The 14,472-nt window shown below is 39.2% G+C and overlaps 1 non-coding gene across 1 annotated transcript; it reads left to right on the top strand.

Moving 5' to 3' along the window:
* Nucleotides 1-7,676: 7,676 nt before the first annotated feature.
* Nucleotides 7,677-7,783, top strand: LOC128284922 (small nucleolar RNA R71). Its single transcript, XR_008275341.1, has one exon. It is a non-coding gene; the product is annotated as a small nucleolar RNA R71 (small nucleolar RNA).
* Nucleotides 7,784-14,472: the final 6,689 nt, after the last annotated feature.

Genomic DNA, 14,472 nt, shown 5'->3' with positions numbered 1-14,472 from the left:
ACTATTTTCGTTTCACTCATTGGCCATCACATTTGTGCTTCAATCAGTTGGGTCTCTTGATCTTTTCGGTAAGTACTATAGACGAGATCTTGATTTCCTTTCTTCTTCTGCTCTTAAGTGGTGACTAATAGAGATTGTTATGGCAGTTAAGGACGGTATAGAAAACTCTTAATCAATCACCAAGGACTAAATCCACAGGAATTGTAGTGGTTTGATTGGAGGTAACTCTAAAATGTTCATGGTTGGAGTATTGGTTTTGGGTTTCATTTAAATTGTAAAGTAGGACTAATCATGGGGTTTGAATGGTCTAATGTAGGTTCGTGAGGGCTTGAGTGACTGTGCGTTGCGAATTGAAACCAGATGTGTAGGTGTGTAAACACAACTTTGAAATCGTAATCGGTAAAAAGTGAAAAAGTACGATTAGTCGACACCATACGAGCGTGCGGCTACCCGTGTGGTAGTCCATGTGGCAAAACATGGGTGGATGGTCGACGAGGCTGTCATGAGCGATCTCGTGGGCCGAGGTCGTATTTGGGCCATTTTGGGCTAAGTTGGACCGTATGGGCCCCCAATGGTAAACCACACGGACGTGTGGAGAATAGTGAGCCAGGTTGTGTAATCCACATGGCCAAGGCTATTCTTAGGCTGTGTGAGCCACATGGGCGTGTGGGCCCACATGAGCCTGCAATATGGGTCGTGGGCCCATATTCACTATATGACTGTTAAGGTTGCACGGGTCATCCGAGACGACTGTGGACCTACTGTTGGGTCGGTAAGTTTACCTAGACCTCCAGGCCGTGTTGATTTCGTACTTTGGCCCATTTTCTCAGTTTTTGGCCCATTTCTCGTTCCTTTCGCTCTCCTATGCTCTTTTAAGTATAAAACATGAAATTAAAGCATTAGGAGCATCGAATTCATCAATTCTAATGAGAAATCATCCATAAAATGCATTAAACATGGGGTAAAAATATGTATAATTTACGGTTTATCAAATACCCCCACACTTAAGCATTTGCGTGTCCTCAAGCAAAATCCTCAACTCATAATCAAAATAAATTCTCCTCAACTTATAAATCTTATCTATAATATCTCAAAATAATCCATAGGTAATCATACATTGAGAATTCAACTAAAAGAACATAAAAGTTTCAAACATTCCAAGTTGAGTATTTAATCATGCAAACATAGGTGTCTCTCCGCATCTAAGTAATTACCTTTGATTCAAAATATCATAGAGTTTCACATCCTTACTAAAGATTCACTCAAATCACTCGAGGTGTTTAAGGACAATAAATGAAGCACTCAATAGTCAATAATAGAAAGTCATTACCATAGGCTTGCATGAAAATCAAATCTCCACAACTATAATTTAAGATGATACATCAATCAAAAGGTCTTTAGAGGGTTGTAGTGCGGCTTGGTTAGGGGGGTGTGGTCACAAGCTGAAAGAAAGGGTTAGAATCGAGATTGAATTGAAAAATTGCCTAACTAGAAAAAGAGTTAATCTTCACTTGCGTACAATAGAGTGTCTTCTCAGAATATGGAATTACTAATATATATACATAGTTTTTTTATTTATTTTAAGAACAAGTTAAATAACATAGACTAACTATTAAGAACAAAACATAGCTAAGCAATCCATTCAACTCAAATCTCGACAAAAATAAGGATTAATTTAGGGGATTTCAACAATAATGGGTTAATGGTTAATATTAAGGGTAATACAAGAAATGGCTTGTTAGGCTCAAGGGGGTTTACTAGGGGTTAATCGTGGAGGTAGGCTTTTCATGGTATGAATGGGTTAATCCTAAGTGCCTTAATCATTTTGACATATCAAATCAAATGGTGTGGTCTCGACATGCATAATCAAGCAAGTTCTAGAATAACAGTTCAATACTGACGCACTCAAAGCAATAATAAAAGTGAGCATGAAAGGATGGATAGATGCTCAAAAGGCTCAAAAGGCTCAAAAATCTTACTAGAATTATGGCTATTTGATGTTTAGACTCGTGAATTCCAATTCAAAGTAAAACCTAGACTTAGGGAAACAACCTACAATTTTAAATTCTTAAAAATCAACTTATCATGCTTGATTCTCTAATGTCTTAAAGTTTAAACAATCAATGCATAAATCCCTATGTTTTAATTCAAGATATATCAATCAAAATCATAAATCAATCAAAATTTATCCTAAATATGATATGAGAGCTTTTCAAGAGAACAAGGCAATCATTAATAAATACCCCCCACACTTAAGATGTACATTGCCCTCAATGTACAAAGATAGATATTAGAGTATAAAAATAAGATAGGGGGAGGAGTGAAACTTCCTGTATTAAGAACGGATGATATCCTTGGATTTATGAGATTGAGTATTGGAGATAACTCTGGATGGCAAGCTTGACTCTGAAGGTAAGCCGTTTTTCTTTTTTTGAAAAGGAAAACAAATTAATCTTAAAAATGATTAAGTCTTAATAAAAGAAAAAATAAAATAAGATAATTATTCTCATTTTTCAAGTGGCACGGCCGGGGCACACGCCCGTGTGCACCGTGGCTCAGTCGTGCTTGTCGCGAGTTAAGATGTCACCACACAGTCTTATCGCACACCCTTGTGTCTAGGGCGTGTCGCTACTTGATCGTATCACACGATCGTGTTTAGCGTGATTCGCTTCTTCCACGGTCGTGTAGGTTTTCGCATGCTTGTGTTATTTCGATAGTGTTGTCCATGGGTGCTAGATACGGGCGTGTCTTACACCCGTGTTTATTTGGCAGATTCGACCACGGCCATGTCACACGGCCGTGGCGTTTTATCGCAGCCCGTGTTTGGGGAAAATCTTTTACCCTGTTATCGCACGACCATATCGCACGGTCGTGTTTCCCTCCGTGTTGGTCACACGGCCTTAAGCACGGCCGTGTGATCGGTTGTGTGGAGTTGGGAACCTGTGCTTCAAAAACCCTATGAGTAACCGAAATGTTTAAAACTTGAATTTAAAATAAGTTAAAATCATTAGTACTTGGGTTGCCTCCCGAGAAGTGCTTGTTTATAGTCTAAGCTCGACTGTTACCTTATTGGTATATTTAGGGCGGTTTGTGGAGTCGTAGCTCCTCTCCATAGACTTTAAAATTCTTACCATTATAAATTTTAAGACGGTGTCCATTTACCTTGAAAGTACCATATGATGGGTGACTTACCTCTATTGTGCCATATGGTTGAACAGATTGAATTACGAAGGGTCCTGACCATCGTGATTTTAGTTTCCCGAGAAACAATTTGAGTCTTGAGTTGTATAATAAGACGAGATCTCCAACTTCAAATTGTTGTAATTTCTTTAAATGGACGTCATGGCGCCGCTTTGTTGCTTCCTTGTATAGGCATGAATTTTTGTATGCATTGGCTCGCCATTCATATAGCTTGTTCAGCTGCATCAACCTATTTTTTCCTGCAAGTTCAGGATCAAGGTTTAGAAATTTAATAGCCCAAAAAGCTTTATGCTCTAGTTCGAATAGTAGATGACAAATTTTTCCATAAACAAGCCTGTAAGGTGATGTCCCAATAAGAGTCTTACAAGCAGTTTTGCAAGCCCATAAGGTATCGTCTACTTTTTTTGCCCAGTCTTTTCTGTTTGATTCTACCATTTTTTCAAGGATCCATTTGAGTTCTCGGTTTGCTACTTCAACTTGTCCATTAGTTTGAGGATGGTATGGGGTGGCTGGTCTATGATGAACTCCGTATTTCTTAAGGGGTTTTTCAAATTGGGTATTACAAAAATGAGTGCCCCTGTCATTGATAATTGCTCTAGGTGTTCTGAATCTCGAATAAATTTTTTTAAGGAAACGTACTACCACTCTAGCGTCATTAGTAGGTATAGCTTGGGCTTCTACCCATTTGGACATGTAGTCAACTGCTACTAAGATGTATTTATTTCTGAATGAACTGGGGAATAGGCCCATGAAATTGATACCCCAAACGTCAAATATTTCACAAGAAAACATATAGTTTTGAGGCATTTTTATCACGTTTAGATATGTTACCTGTCCGTTGGAATTTGTCACATAAAGTAACATACCTGATAGCGTCTTTGAATAACGAAGGCCAATAAAAACCTGATTCAAGTATTTTGTGTGCGGTCTTAGTGCCACTATAGTGTCCTCGATTGGCCCTGAGTGGCAATGTTCCAATATTTTTTATATTTCTGATCCTGTAACGCATCTTCTAATGACTTGGTTTGCACATCTGCGAAACAGAAATGGATCGTCCCAAAAGTAGTTCTTCACATCATTAAAGAATCGCTTCTTTTGCTGGTGTGTTAACCCTTTTGGGATAATGTTAGCAGCTAAAAAATTCATGATGTCTACAAACCAAGGTACCCCGGAGTTAGATATAGTGAAAAATTGTTCTTCAGAGAACGAATCATTTATTTTCAGGTCATCTAGTTCTCTGGTATTGGGTTTCTCGAGCCTGGATAGATGATCAGCCGCGAGATTTTTAGCTTTTTTCTTGTACTGAATTTCCAAGTCGAATTCTTGCAATAGGAGAATCCATCGAATGAGTCGAGGTTTTGCATCGATTTTAGTTAAAAGGTACCGAAGGGCGAAATGGTCAGTGTAAACAACTTTAGACAATATGAGATATGATTGAAATTTATCAAATGCAAAAACCACAGCTAACAACTCTTTTTCCGTAGTAGTATAGTTTTCTTGTGTAGCCGTTAAGGTTTTGCTAGCGTAATAAATAGGTTGAAAATGCTTGTCTCCTCGTTGTCCCAATACTGCACCTACTGCAAAATCACTCGCATCACACATTAGTTCAAATGGCAAGTCCCAATCAGGTGCAATTATGATTAGGGCATTAATTAATTTATCCTTTAAAGTATTAAATGCTTCTAAACATTCCTGATTGAAGTTAAAAGGGATATCTTTTTCTAGCAATTTAGTCAAAGGCTTAGCTATTTTAGAAAAATCCTTAATAAATCTTTTATAAAAACCAGCATGTCCTAAAAAGCTTTTAATAGCCTTAACTAAACTAAGGGGTGGTAATTTTTCGATTGTTTCTATTTTAGATTTATCCACCTCAATCCCTTTACTAGAAATTTTATGCCCTAATACAATACCTTCTTGAACCATGAAGTGACATTTCTCCCAGTGAAGCACAAGGTTTGTTTCCTTACATCTTATTAAAAATCATTTTAAATTTTTAAGGCAGAGATGGAAAGAGTTACCGAATACCGAAAAATCATCCATGAAGACTTCCATGATATCTTCTACGAGTTCATTGAATATGGCTATCATACAGCGCTGAAAAGTAGAAGGAGCATTACATAATCCAAAAGGCATTCTACGATAAGAGAACGTACAATATGGGCATGTGAATGTCGTCTTTTCTTGATCTTCAGGAGCAATTGGGATTTGGAAGTAACCAGAGAGTCCATCTAGAAAGTAGTAATACATGTGTCCGGATAATATTTCTAACATTTGGTCAATGAATGGTAAGGGGAAGTGATCTTTTCTTGTGGCGTCATTCAGTTTCCTGTAGTTTATGCAAACTCTCCACCCTATAACTGTTCTTGTTGGGATTAATTCATTCTTCTCGTTGGTCACAACCATCATGCCTCCTTTCTTAGGGACAACCTGCATTGGACTTACCCAAGAACTGTCAGAAATAGGATAAATAATTCCAGCATCTAGAAGTTTAATTACCTTAGCTTTTACAACTTCCTTCATGTTGGGGTTCAGACGTCTTTGAGCTTGCACACATGGTTTGTATTCATCTTCCATCAAAATTTTGTGGGTGCAAAAAGAAGGGCTGATTCCTTTAATGTCAAAAATTTTCCACGCTATTCCCTTCTTATGTTCTTTTAATACTTGGATTAATTCCTCTTTCTCCTTGGGTTGCAAATTAGAAGCAATAATAATTGGTAATGTAGAATTATTTCCAAGAATGCATATTCTAAATGGTTTGGTAATTGTTTGAGTTCCAGTTTGGGAGGCTCCTCAATAGAGGGTTTTTGCTTAAGTTCATCGTTTATCTTAATACCCTCATATTCTACTTGTCTTGACGAATAGTCATTAGGTTCCTCACCTGTCTCCTTGTCTTGAGCTGAATATGATTCCGTCGTCTCCTCTTGTACAGTTTCCGGAAAAAAGTCTTGAGTAATATGATCAATAGAGTCAATGAAATAACATGAATCATTCTTTTCCCTAGAGAATCTCATAGCATTTATAAATTTTAAAGGTCATCTCCTTGTCACCTACTCTAAGTACCAATTTACCGTCACCCACGTCAATCACAGCTCTAGCAGTGGCTAGGAATGGCCGCCCTAAAATTAAGGGTACTTTCACATCTTCATCCATGTCAAGCACAACAAAATCAACAGGGAATATAAATTTATCTACTTTTATGAGTACGTCTTCTATAATACCCCTAGGAGATTTAACAGATCTATCGGCTAATTGAATACTCATCCTAGTAGGTTTAGGTTCCCCAAGACTTAAGTTTTTTGAACATTTTATATCGCAGCAAATTAATACTAGCGCCTAAATCAGCTAGTTCTTTTTCAACATTCAGATTACCAATTAAGCAAGGGATAGTAAAACTTTCTGGATCTTTTAGTTTGGTTGGCAGCTTGTTTTGGAGTATGGCGGAGCACTCCTCGTTGAGTTCTACTGTAGATAAGTCCTCGAACTTCCTTTTATTTGTTAAAAGCTCCTTCAAAAATTTTGCATAGGTAGGCATCTGCGAGATGGCTTCAACAAAAGGTAAGTTGATATGTAATTGCTTAAAAAGTTCAAGAAACTTACCGAATTGTGCATCAATGAAATATTTTTTTAATTTTTCCAGATATGGAACTGGTGGTGTATATTCCTCCGGCACTAGTTTGTCACTATTTTTTTCTTCCCTCCTTTCGCTTTCCACGGCTTCTTGTGCTAACTTCTTTTCAGATTCCGCTAGCACTTTCCCACTCCTTAGTGCAACTGCTTTGACATGCTCTCTTGATTTGGTATTACTAAGTGGTCTTTCCGAGAATAGTTTGGAAAGCTGGTTTATTTGTGTTTTGGGTCCTTGGATCGATGCTTGTTGATTCTTAAGTGCTGTCTTGGTGTTCTGAAAATGGGTTTCTGACACTGATATGAACTTTGAGAGCATCTATTCAAGATTTGGCTTATTTTCCTATTGGTAGGGTGGTTGTTGGTAGCCCGGAGCATGTTGTGGCTTTTGACTCCCTTGACCACCCCAGGAGAAATTTGGGTGGTTCCTCCAACCTGTATTATAAGTATTACTATATGGGTTATTTTAAGATCAAAAGTTGTTGACTTGTTCCTCTTCGGTTGTAGGGTTGAAGGATTGATATTCTGTATGCACACCTCCTCCACTTGAGTCACACCTCATTACTGGATGTACCTATGTAGAACTAAGAAAACCATCTATCTTTTTATTGAGAAGTTTTACCTGATTTGACAGCATAGTAACTGAGTCGACGTTATAAACTCCGGCTATTTTTGTTGGCTTTGTCCTCATAACTTGCCAGTGATAGTTATTCAGTGACATCTCCTCTATAAACTCATAGGCATCTTCCAGTGTTTTATTGTTGATGGTTCCGCCAGCAGCTGCGTCAACCATTTGCTAAGTCTAGGGATTCAGACCATTATGGAATGTTTGTACTTGAAGCCAAAGTGGTAACCCATGGTGAGGGCACCTTCTCAGTAAGTCCTTGTATCTCTCCCATGTATCGTAAAGTGTTTCTAAATCCATCTGAAAAAAAGAAGAGATATCATTACGTAATTTAGCCATTTTAGCCGGCGGAAAGTATTTTAGTAAAAAATTTTCGGTCATTTGTTCCCAAGTAGTGATAGACCCTCGTGGTAACGAGTTTAACCACTGTTTAGCTTCGTTTCTCAGTGAAAAAGGAAATAACTGAAGACGAATGACATCATTAGAAATGCCATTGATTTTAAATGTATCACAAAATTTCGAAAAGTTTGCTAAGTGAGTGTTGGGATTTTCATCCTGCAAACCATCAAATTGAACAAACTGCTGTATCATTTGAATTGTGTTAGGTTTCAGTTGAAAAGTATTTGCAGCTACAGCCGGTCTAATTATGCTAGATTTAGTTCCTGTTAGAGAAGGTTTAGCATAATCATACATAGTGCGTGGAGCAGGATTTTGATTAGCCGTAATTGCAGGAGGTAGCTGATTGCCTTGATTTTTAGCCATCTTGTAAGTTGGGGGTTGAGTATTGTCTTCATGCTCGTTCACCGTGTATCTTAAGCTGTGCCTTATTTCTCTTTGGTTTCTACGAACTATGAGATCGATTTCTTCGTCAAAAAGTAATGGTCCCGATGGGTTTCTTCTAGTCATAAACTATAAAAACCTGCCAAGTGAAAGAAAAAGTAAATTAATAAATAATAATAAAAATTAAATTAAATTAAATTGCAAGAAAAATAAATGGCTAAAGTAATAAAAATTGAGCGTTCCTAATATCTTAGTTCCCTGGCAGCGGCGCCAAAAACTTGATCGCGAGGTTTTGTGATAGCTTTTAAATATTTATAATTACTCGTTCTTGAACTAACTATTATCGCGATGTAGGCAAGTGTACCTATCGAACAGTAGTTTAGTTTTAGGAAGACCGGATTGTCGAACCCAAAGAAACTAAAAGTACTAGTAATGACTGTCTTTTTATTATCTAGCCTAATAATAAAAGGGTTTGTTTTAATTAACTAATTATCTAAACTAAGAATGCACAGGGAAAAGAATTGGGGAATTACTTTTGGGAAAATCGATTGACTTGAGACAATACCTAAGGAAAAATCCACCTAGACTTTACTTGTTATTCTGGCTCTGAATCGGACGATTTATTCATTCAACTTGTTCCGTAGAGATCCCTAAGTTATGTTATTATCCCTATTCAAGACTAATAATGTCTAATCCCTAGATTGAATAACCGAGACTTTTCTCTAATTAACACTCTAGGGTTGCATTAACTCGATTTATGGATCCCTTTATTAGGTTTCACCCTAATCTGGCAAAATCATGTCACCCTATTTCTAGGCGCGCAATCAACTCCACTTAATTATGAAAAATGTACTCTTAGACAGGGTCTATCCTCCTCTGAACAAGAGCGTGTCTTGAATCAGTATCCTGGGATATCAAAACAAGAATTAAGAACACATAATTAAGAACAAGTTAAATATTTATCATACGATTCAGAAAATAATAAGAAGATTAATCTTAGGTTTCATCCCGCTTAGGTATTTAGAGGTTTAGTTCATAACTAAATAAGAAAACATCTCAGAAGAATAAAGAATACAAAACATTCCCAAAACTCCTGAAGGGAAATTCAAGAGAGATCTTCAGTCTTGATGATGAATTCGGCTTCTGAGATGGATCAATCAGCTTTCTTGGGGTAATTCCTTACCCCTCTTTTCCATCTCCCTTTTTTCTCCTCTTCTAGGGTGTATTTATAGGCTTTGGAATGCCTAGAAGCCCTCAAAAGTGGCCTTTTCCGAATTGGACTTAACTTAGGCTCGGCAAGGACACACCCGTATGACACGCCTGTGTGCGATTACTTCATGCCGTGTTTGAGCTTGTTAGAATGACACGGCCATGTGATATGCTCGTGTAAGTCATGCTCCAATTCTGCTAGATTGACACAGCCGTGTGGCCTGCCCGTGTGAGGAGGTCCAGGCCGTGTTGATTTCGTACTTTGGTCAATTTTCTCTATTTTTGGCCCGTTTCTCGTTCCTTTCGCTCTCCTATGCTCTCCTAAGTATAAAACATGAAATTAAAGCATTAGGAGCATCGAATTCACCAATTTTATTGAGAAATCATCCATAAAATGCATTACTTGTAACGCCCAATTTTCGGGAATTCTGTAAAAGTTGTAAAATTTAAAATTCTGTGTTCTGTTTGTTATGTGTAGGATTAATCATGTTGGTGGGCCTCTAGAAGGCCCAAGCTTAGGATAAAACCCGGTAGTTTTAATTAAATTTAATTCTATAAGAGAAAAGGGTTCTGATAAATTGGGCTTTTAGGAATTATTTGTGAAAAATGGATCACAAGGAAGCAAGTGGTAAAGTGGCATGTGGCGCCCTTTGGGAAGGATGTAGTGGCGTGTGGAAGCTTGGGAGGACCCGGTTCAAGTCACAATGACAACAAATTAAGTGATTAATTTTATGTACAGAAAGGGAATTAATGGAACTGAAATAAAAGTCATCGGGAAGAGTTTAAGAGGGTAAGGGATTGAATAAGGATAGAGATAAGGGAGGAAATCTAGGAGCTGATTGGGGTGAGCTGTGTTGGCCGAATTTTGGACTCTTGAGGAGCAAGAGGTGGCCGACCAAGGGTTTCTTTAAGGGGTAAATTCGGCTAGGTTAAAGTGCAGTATAAATTCGGCAATAGGGAGGAGTTGTGCCGTTTTTGCTTTTCTCACCTTCTCCCTTTAGCCATTTTTGCTTTCTTCTTATTCTCTTTCTCCATAGCCAAACCTTTCAAACCTCTTTTCCATCTCCACCCTACTCTACATCACTTTCCTCCATTAATTTTCTTAGACTAAAGCCGAACCTCAAATCTCAAAATCTAAAGCTATATTCTTGTGCCATTTTTCCAAAGCCATATTCCTCAATATGTTTTCCTTTTGACCAACATTCCTCTCCTCTAAACCCCTAGCATCATCGACAACATTACCCGTGGTTATAGCCTCAAATCATTATTTTCTATATCACCTAGAAAAGTGAAACTACTATAGAGTTAGGGACTTGTAGCGAAACTTCAAAGCTTCTAGATTCAAGTTTTACCGTCATTTAAAGGTTGAATCGCATCGATCTACATAAGCGAGGAAGGAATAAGTGGTAAGTGCTCATCACTCCAAATCTAGTCTTATTTTTCAAGTTAGGAAAAAGCCAAAGTCCCTAAAATCTAGAGAGGCTATCGATTTGGGCATAGGGCATAAAGGGTCTTTAACCGATGATTTATTTTGATGATTAGTGTCTTCTCAAGGGTTGGATCGAAGGCTTGGATCTTTAGAGCGATCAGACTTGGATCTAGCCATCGGATTTCGGCAAGAAGGTAAAGTTTTAAAGGCTTTTAGGGACAGAGTCAAATATGGGTAAGTAATTATGGAGATTAGTGTTGTGATTTGCAATCTAAGAATTGTAGCAACGTAATTGTAGGCAGTTCGTGCGTGGATCTTGTCAGCAAGTCGTCACAAATCAGGTGTGTAACTGACACCCTTTCATAGGCTAGATCGGCAAAAGCCGAAAAGTCAAAATACCGAAAAACTAGTATTTTGGGCACTTACGAGTGTGCAAATGCTCGTGAGACGTATGGGTAATTATTATTGGTAACCGGAAGTGATAAAACTGTAGTACGCGCGATTTCGTGCGTTTTGATATTTTGGGCTTAATGGGCCAAAACTGGGTTAATGGGCTAACGGGCCCAATTCGGTAAAAACGCTCGGTAAGTGTTTCTGGCTAAACGTAATAGCTACGATATGAATGAAAACCTTAGAAATAGTTAGATTTACTAGAATACCCCTATTCATGCAAAATTACCATGATACCCCTATGTATGCTAAATGACCTTTATACCCCTAGGGTTAATTTTGTCTGAAAAGCATGATGAATTAAATCTGTATGATGCATGCCATGAATGTATATCTGTTGCATGGGGACATGGGTTATATTATGGAGGAAGCGTCCTGGTGGCTATGCCACAAATTATCTGTTCTGGTGGCCCTGCCACAAATTATCTGTTCTGGTGGCACTGCCACAAAATATCTGTATCTGGTGACTGTCACATTTTACGTATCTGGCGACCATCTTTGCATATTTCGTGGCGTGTAGCGGTTGGGTGGGTCAAGTAGTCTCCCACATGGTGAAAGGATGGTATGGGGGTGTATGTGGTTGGATATGGTTGGGTTTACGCATAAGCATGATATATACATTACGGGCCTACGGGCTTTATTTCGATATCTGCTCGGGTGAGGCCAACTTATTACATCTCGTGGTTTGAACTGATTTAGGCTATGGTTGGGTTGAATTACACTGAATTTTCCAAAACTCACCCTTATTTTCATCCTCGCAGTAATCCTCAACCATAGTGGGCTTGGAGTGTGAGGATTTAGATCGCCACATGTTTCTCTGAACTGGTTTCTTTACGGTGAACTCGGACGTCCTTTTAATTTCATCTATGGTTTTGGGTTTTAAGTGTAATAAGGCCTTTTAATTATTTTTATGGTTTTAATTACTTTTATTATTTTATTTTACTATGATGAAGAAAACTATGATGACTAAGGAAAATGGGTTAGCTTTAGGACGCGTTTTCAAAAACATTAAGGGATTTCAAAATAACACGATTACAAGTAAGACTTCCGCTAAGCAAACGTTTTCAAACTTAATCATTTTCTTAAGATAGACATAACCAGACGGTTTTCTCAAAATTATACGAGTCGTTAAGGTGGGGCAATGGTGGTGCGCATGTCTAGGATTGGATCCGAAGGGAGCTTGGTACTTAAGTAGTCCGACGGACTCACCTCCTCTTCTTCCTGGTTTCCTACGGTGCCTGACTTCTATTCACCTTAACCTACTTTAAAAAGTATCTTTTACAACCCCAACTAAGTTTTCCAAACTAATTAAAACGGAACGTTTTGAACGCATCGATGTGGCGCACCGGATCCGGTCATAACGTCTAGGCCGGGTTTGGGGTGTTACATTTAGTGGTATCAGAGCCAAGTTGCAATAACTCGGCTGTGGAATGGGTTTACAAAAACGAAGATTTTCAAAAACAAAAAAAATCGGTTTTAAATCGGACTTCGAAGGTGGCTTTCGAATCTCACCCCAAGCACGTAAGTATTTCGAATTTTTCGAATATATTTCAATTATCTGTCTGCATCTTTGAAACTTTACTAGAATACTCTAGATAGGATGCTCTGAAACCCTAGAAAAGCTTGCTAAAAGATCAAAGCGTAGTTAGACATCGATTTTACGAAAACCATCTCTGAATTACTATTTAAATCATAAAACATCTGTAATAATCACTGGAATGCTAAAATTAATGCAAAAAAATTCGTAATCAGATTATACGATATGAGTATGCGAGTAGCTCGAGGTAGAGGCCGTGGACGAGGCCGAGGAAGAGCTCGAGCGGGATCTTCGTCTTCAGGACATATGCCAGCGGCAGAAGCACTAGTACCTTGACAACGAAGTGGAATCTCATGATCATGGTGTGGGGATGGCATACTGTCGCAGCAATGCTTCAAGTTACGGAAAGGGTTGCGGGCAAGTTTGAGCAGCGAATTCGAGGGTCGATTTACGAGCGACTCGGGCTAATGGAGCGAAGATCTTTAGGGCGATCTGGTGTAGCCCGAATGTGGCGGAATATTAGTTGGAGGCCACGGAACGAATTATGGATGACTTGGACTTACGTGGGGAGGTGAAGAAGTAAATGATCGTTCTTTGCGAGATGAGGCTTATCGGTGGTGGCTCACCATGAGGATGGAACCCGGTGATAGGGTTACTTGGGGCTGTTTAAGATGACCTTTAAAGGAAAATACGTCGGGGCAAGTTATGTGGAAGCCCGTAGGAAAGAATTCTGAATCTGGTCCAAGGAGGCAAAAGCTTCTTTGAGTACGAGGTGAATTTCGAGGTGAGTAGGTATCTTTGTGGGAATAGTTGCTCTGAGTATGAGCGTAGCGTTCGCTTTGAGGATGGACTCAGAGATGACCTTAAGGTCTGATTGCTCCATGAGAGGAGCGTGACTTCGTGGTTACGGTGGAAAAAGCTAAGATCGCCGAGGAGGTAAAGCGTCTTGAGGCGAAGCGTGAGAAAGATCGGAATAGTTTAGGAGGATTCGGACCTTGGTGGAGCAAACAAGAATGCCAAAAGGGCGAGAGTGGAGGAGCAGTTCGAGCTGTTCGATGAATGTGGTTAGACCGCCAATCTGTGGGGATGTGGTAAGGTACACGGGTGAGTGTAGGAAGCGTTACGGTGCTTGTTTCGATGTGGACTATGGAGCTGAGTTAAGGGTATCCTGAGAGAGCTAATCGAGCTCGAGTTCTTTGTCTGAGGGTTGTTCAACCCATGAGAGGTAGACCACAACCACCGAGAGGATGTGGACAAGGTAGGGGGAAATGGGAATGGAAATGGTCGAGGTCGAGGCGCTGGCGGGGAGCCAAAATCTTTGAGGCTCGACGACCGGCGTTGGTGTATGCAAATCGTCGTCGAGAGGAGGCGGCCTTTTGATGTCATAACTGCACGTTCTTAGTTTCTAATATGCCGATATCTTGCCTTGGTGGATATTGGATCTACTCATTCTTATGTTGCGAGTGCCATATCTGGGTCTTTGGGAGTGCATTTCGAGAAGATAGTGAGTGGGGTATCGTGCTAAGTCCCTTGGGTCAATCGGTTAGGGTAGACAAGTCAGTATAAGGATGTACCCTTAGAAACTCAAGGTAGGATCTTTCTGGCGATCTAATGGAG

This window comes from Gossypium arboreum, chromosome 11 (assembly GCF_025698485.1).
Source record: "Gossypium arboreum isolate Shixiya-1 chromosome 11, ASM2569848v2, whole genome shotgun sequence".
NCBI classification, from domain to species: Eukaryota; Viridiplantae; Streptophyta; class Magnoliopsida; order Malvales; family Malvaceae; genus Gossypium; species Gossypium arboreum.
This window is presented reverse-complemented; position numbering and strand designations above follow the sequence as displayed.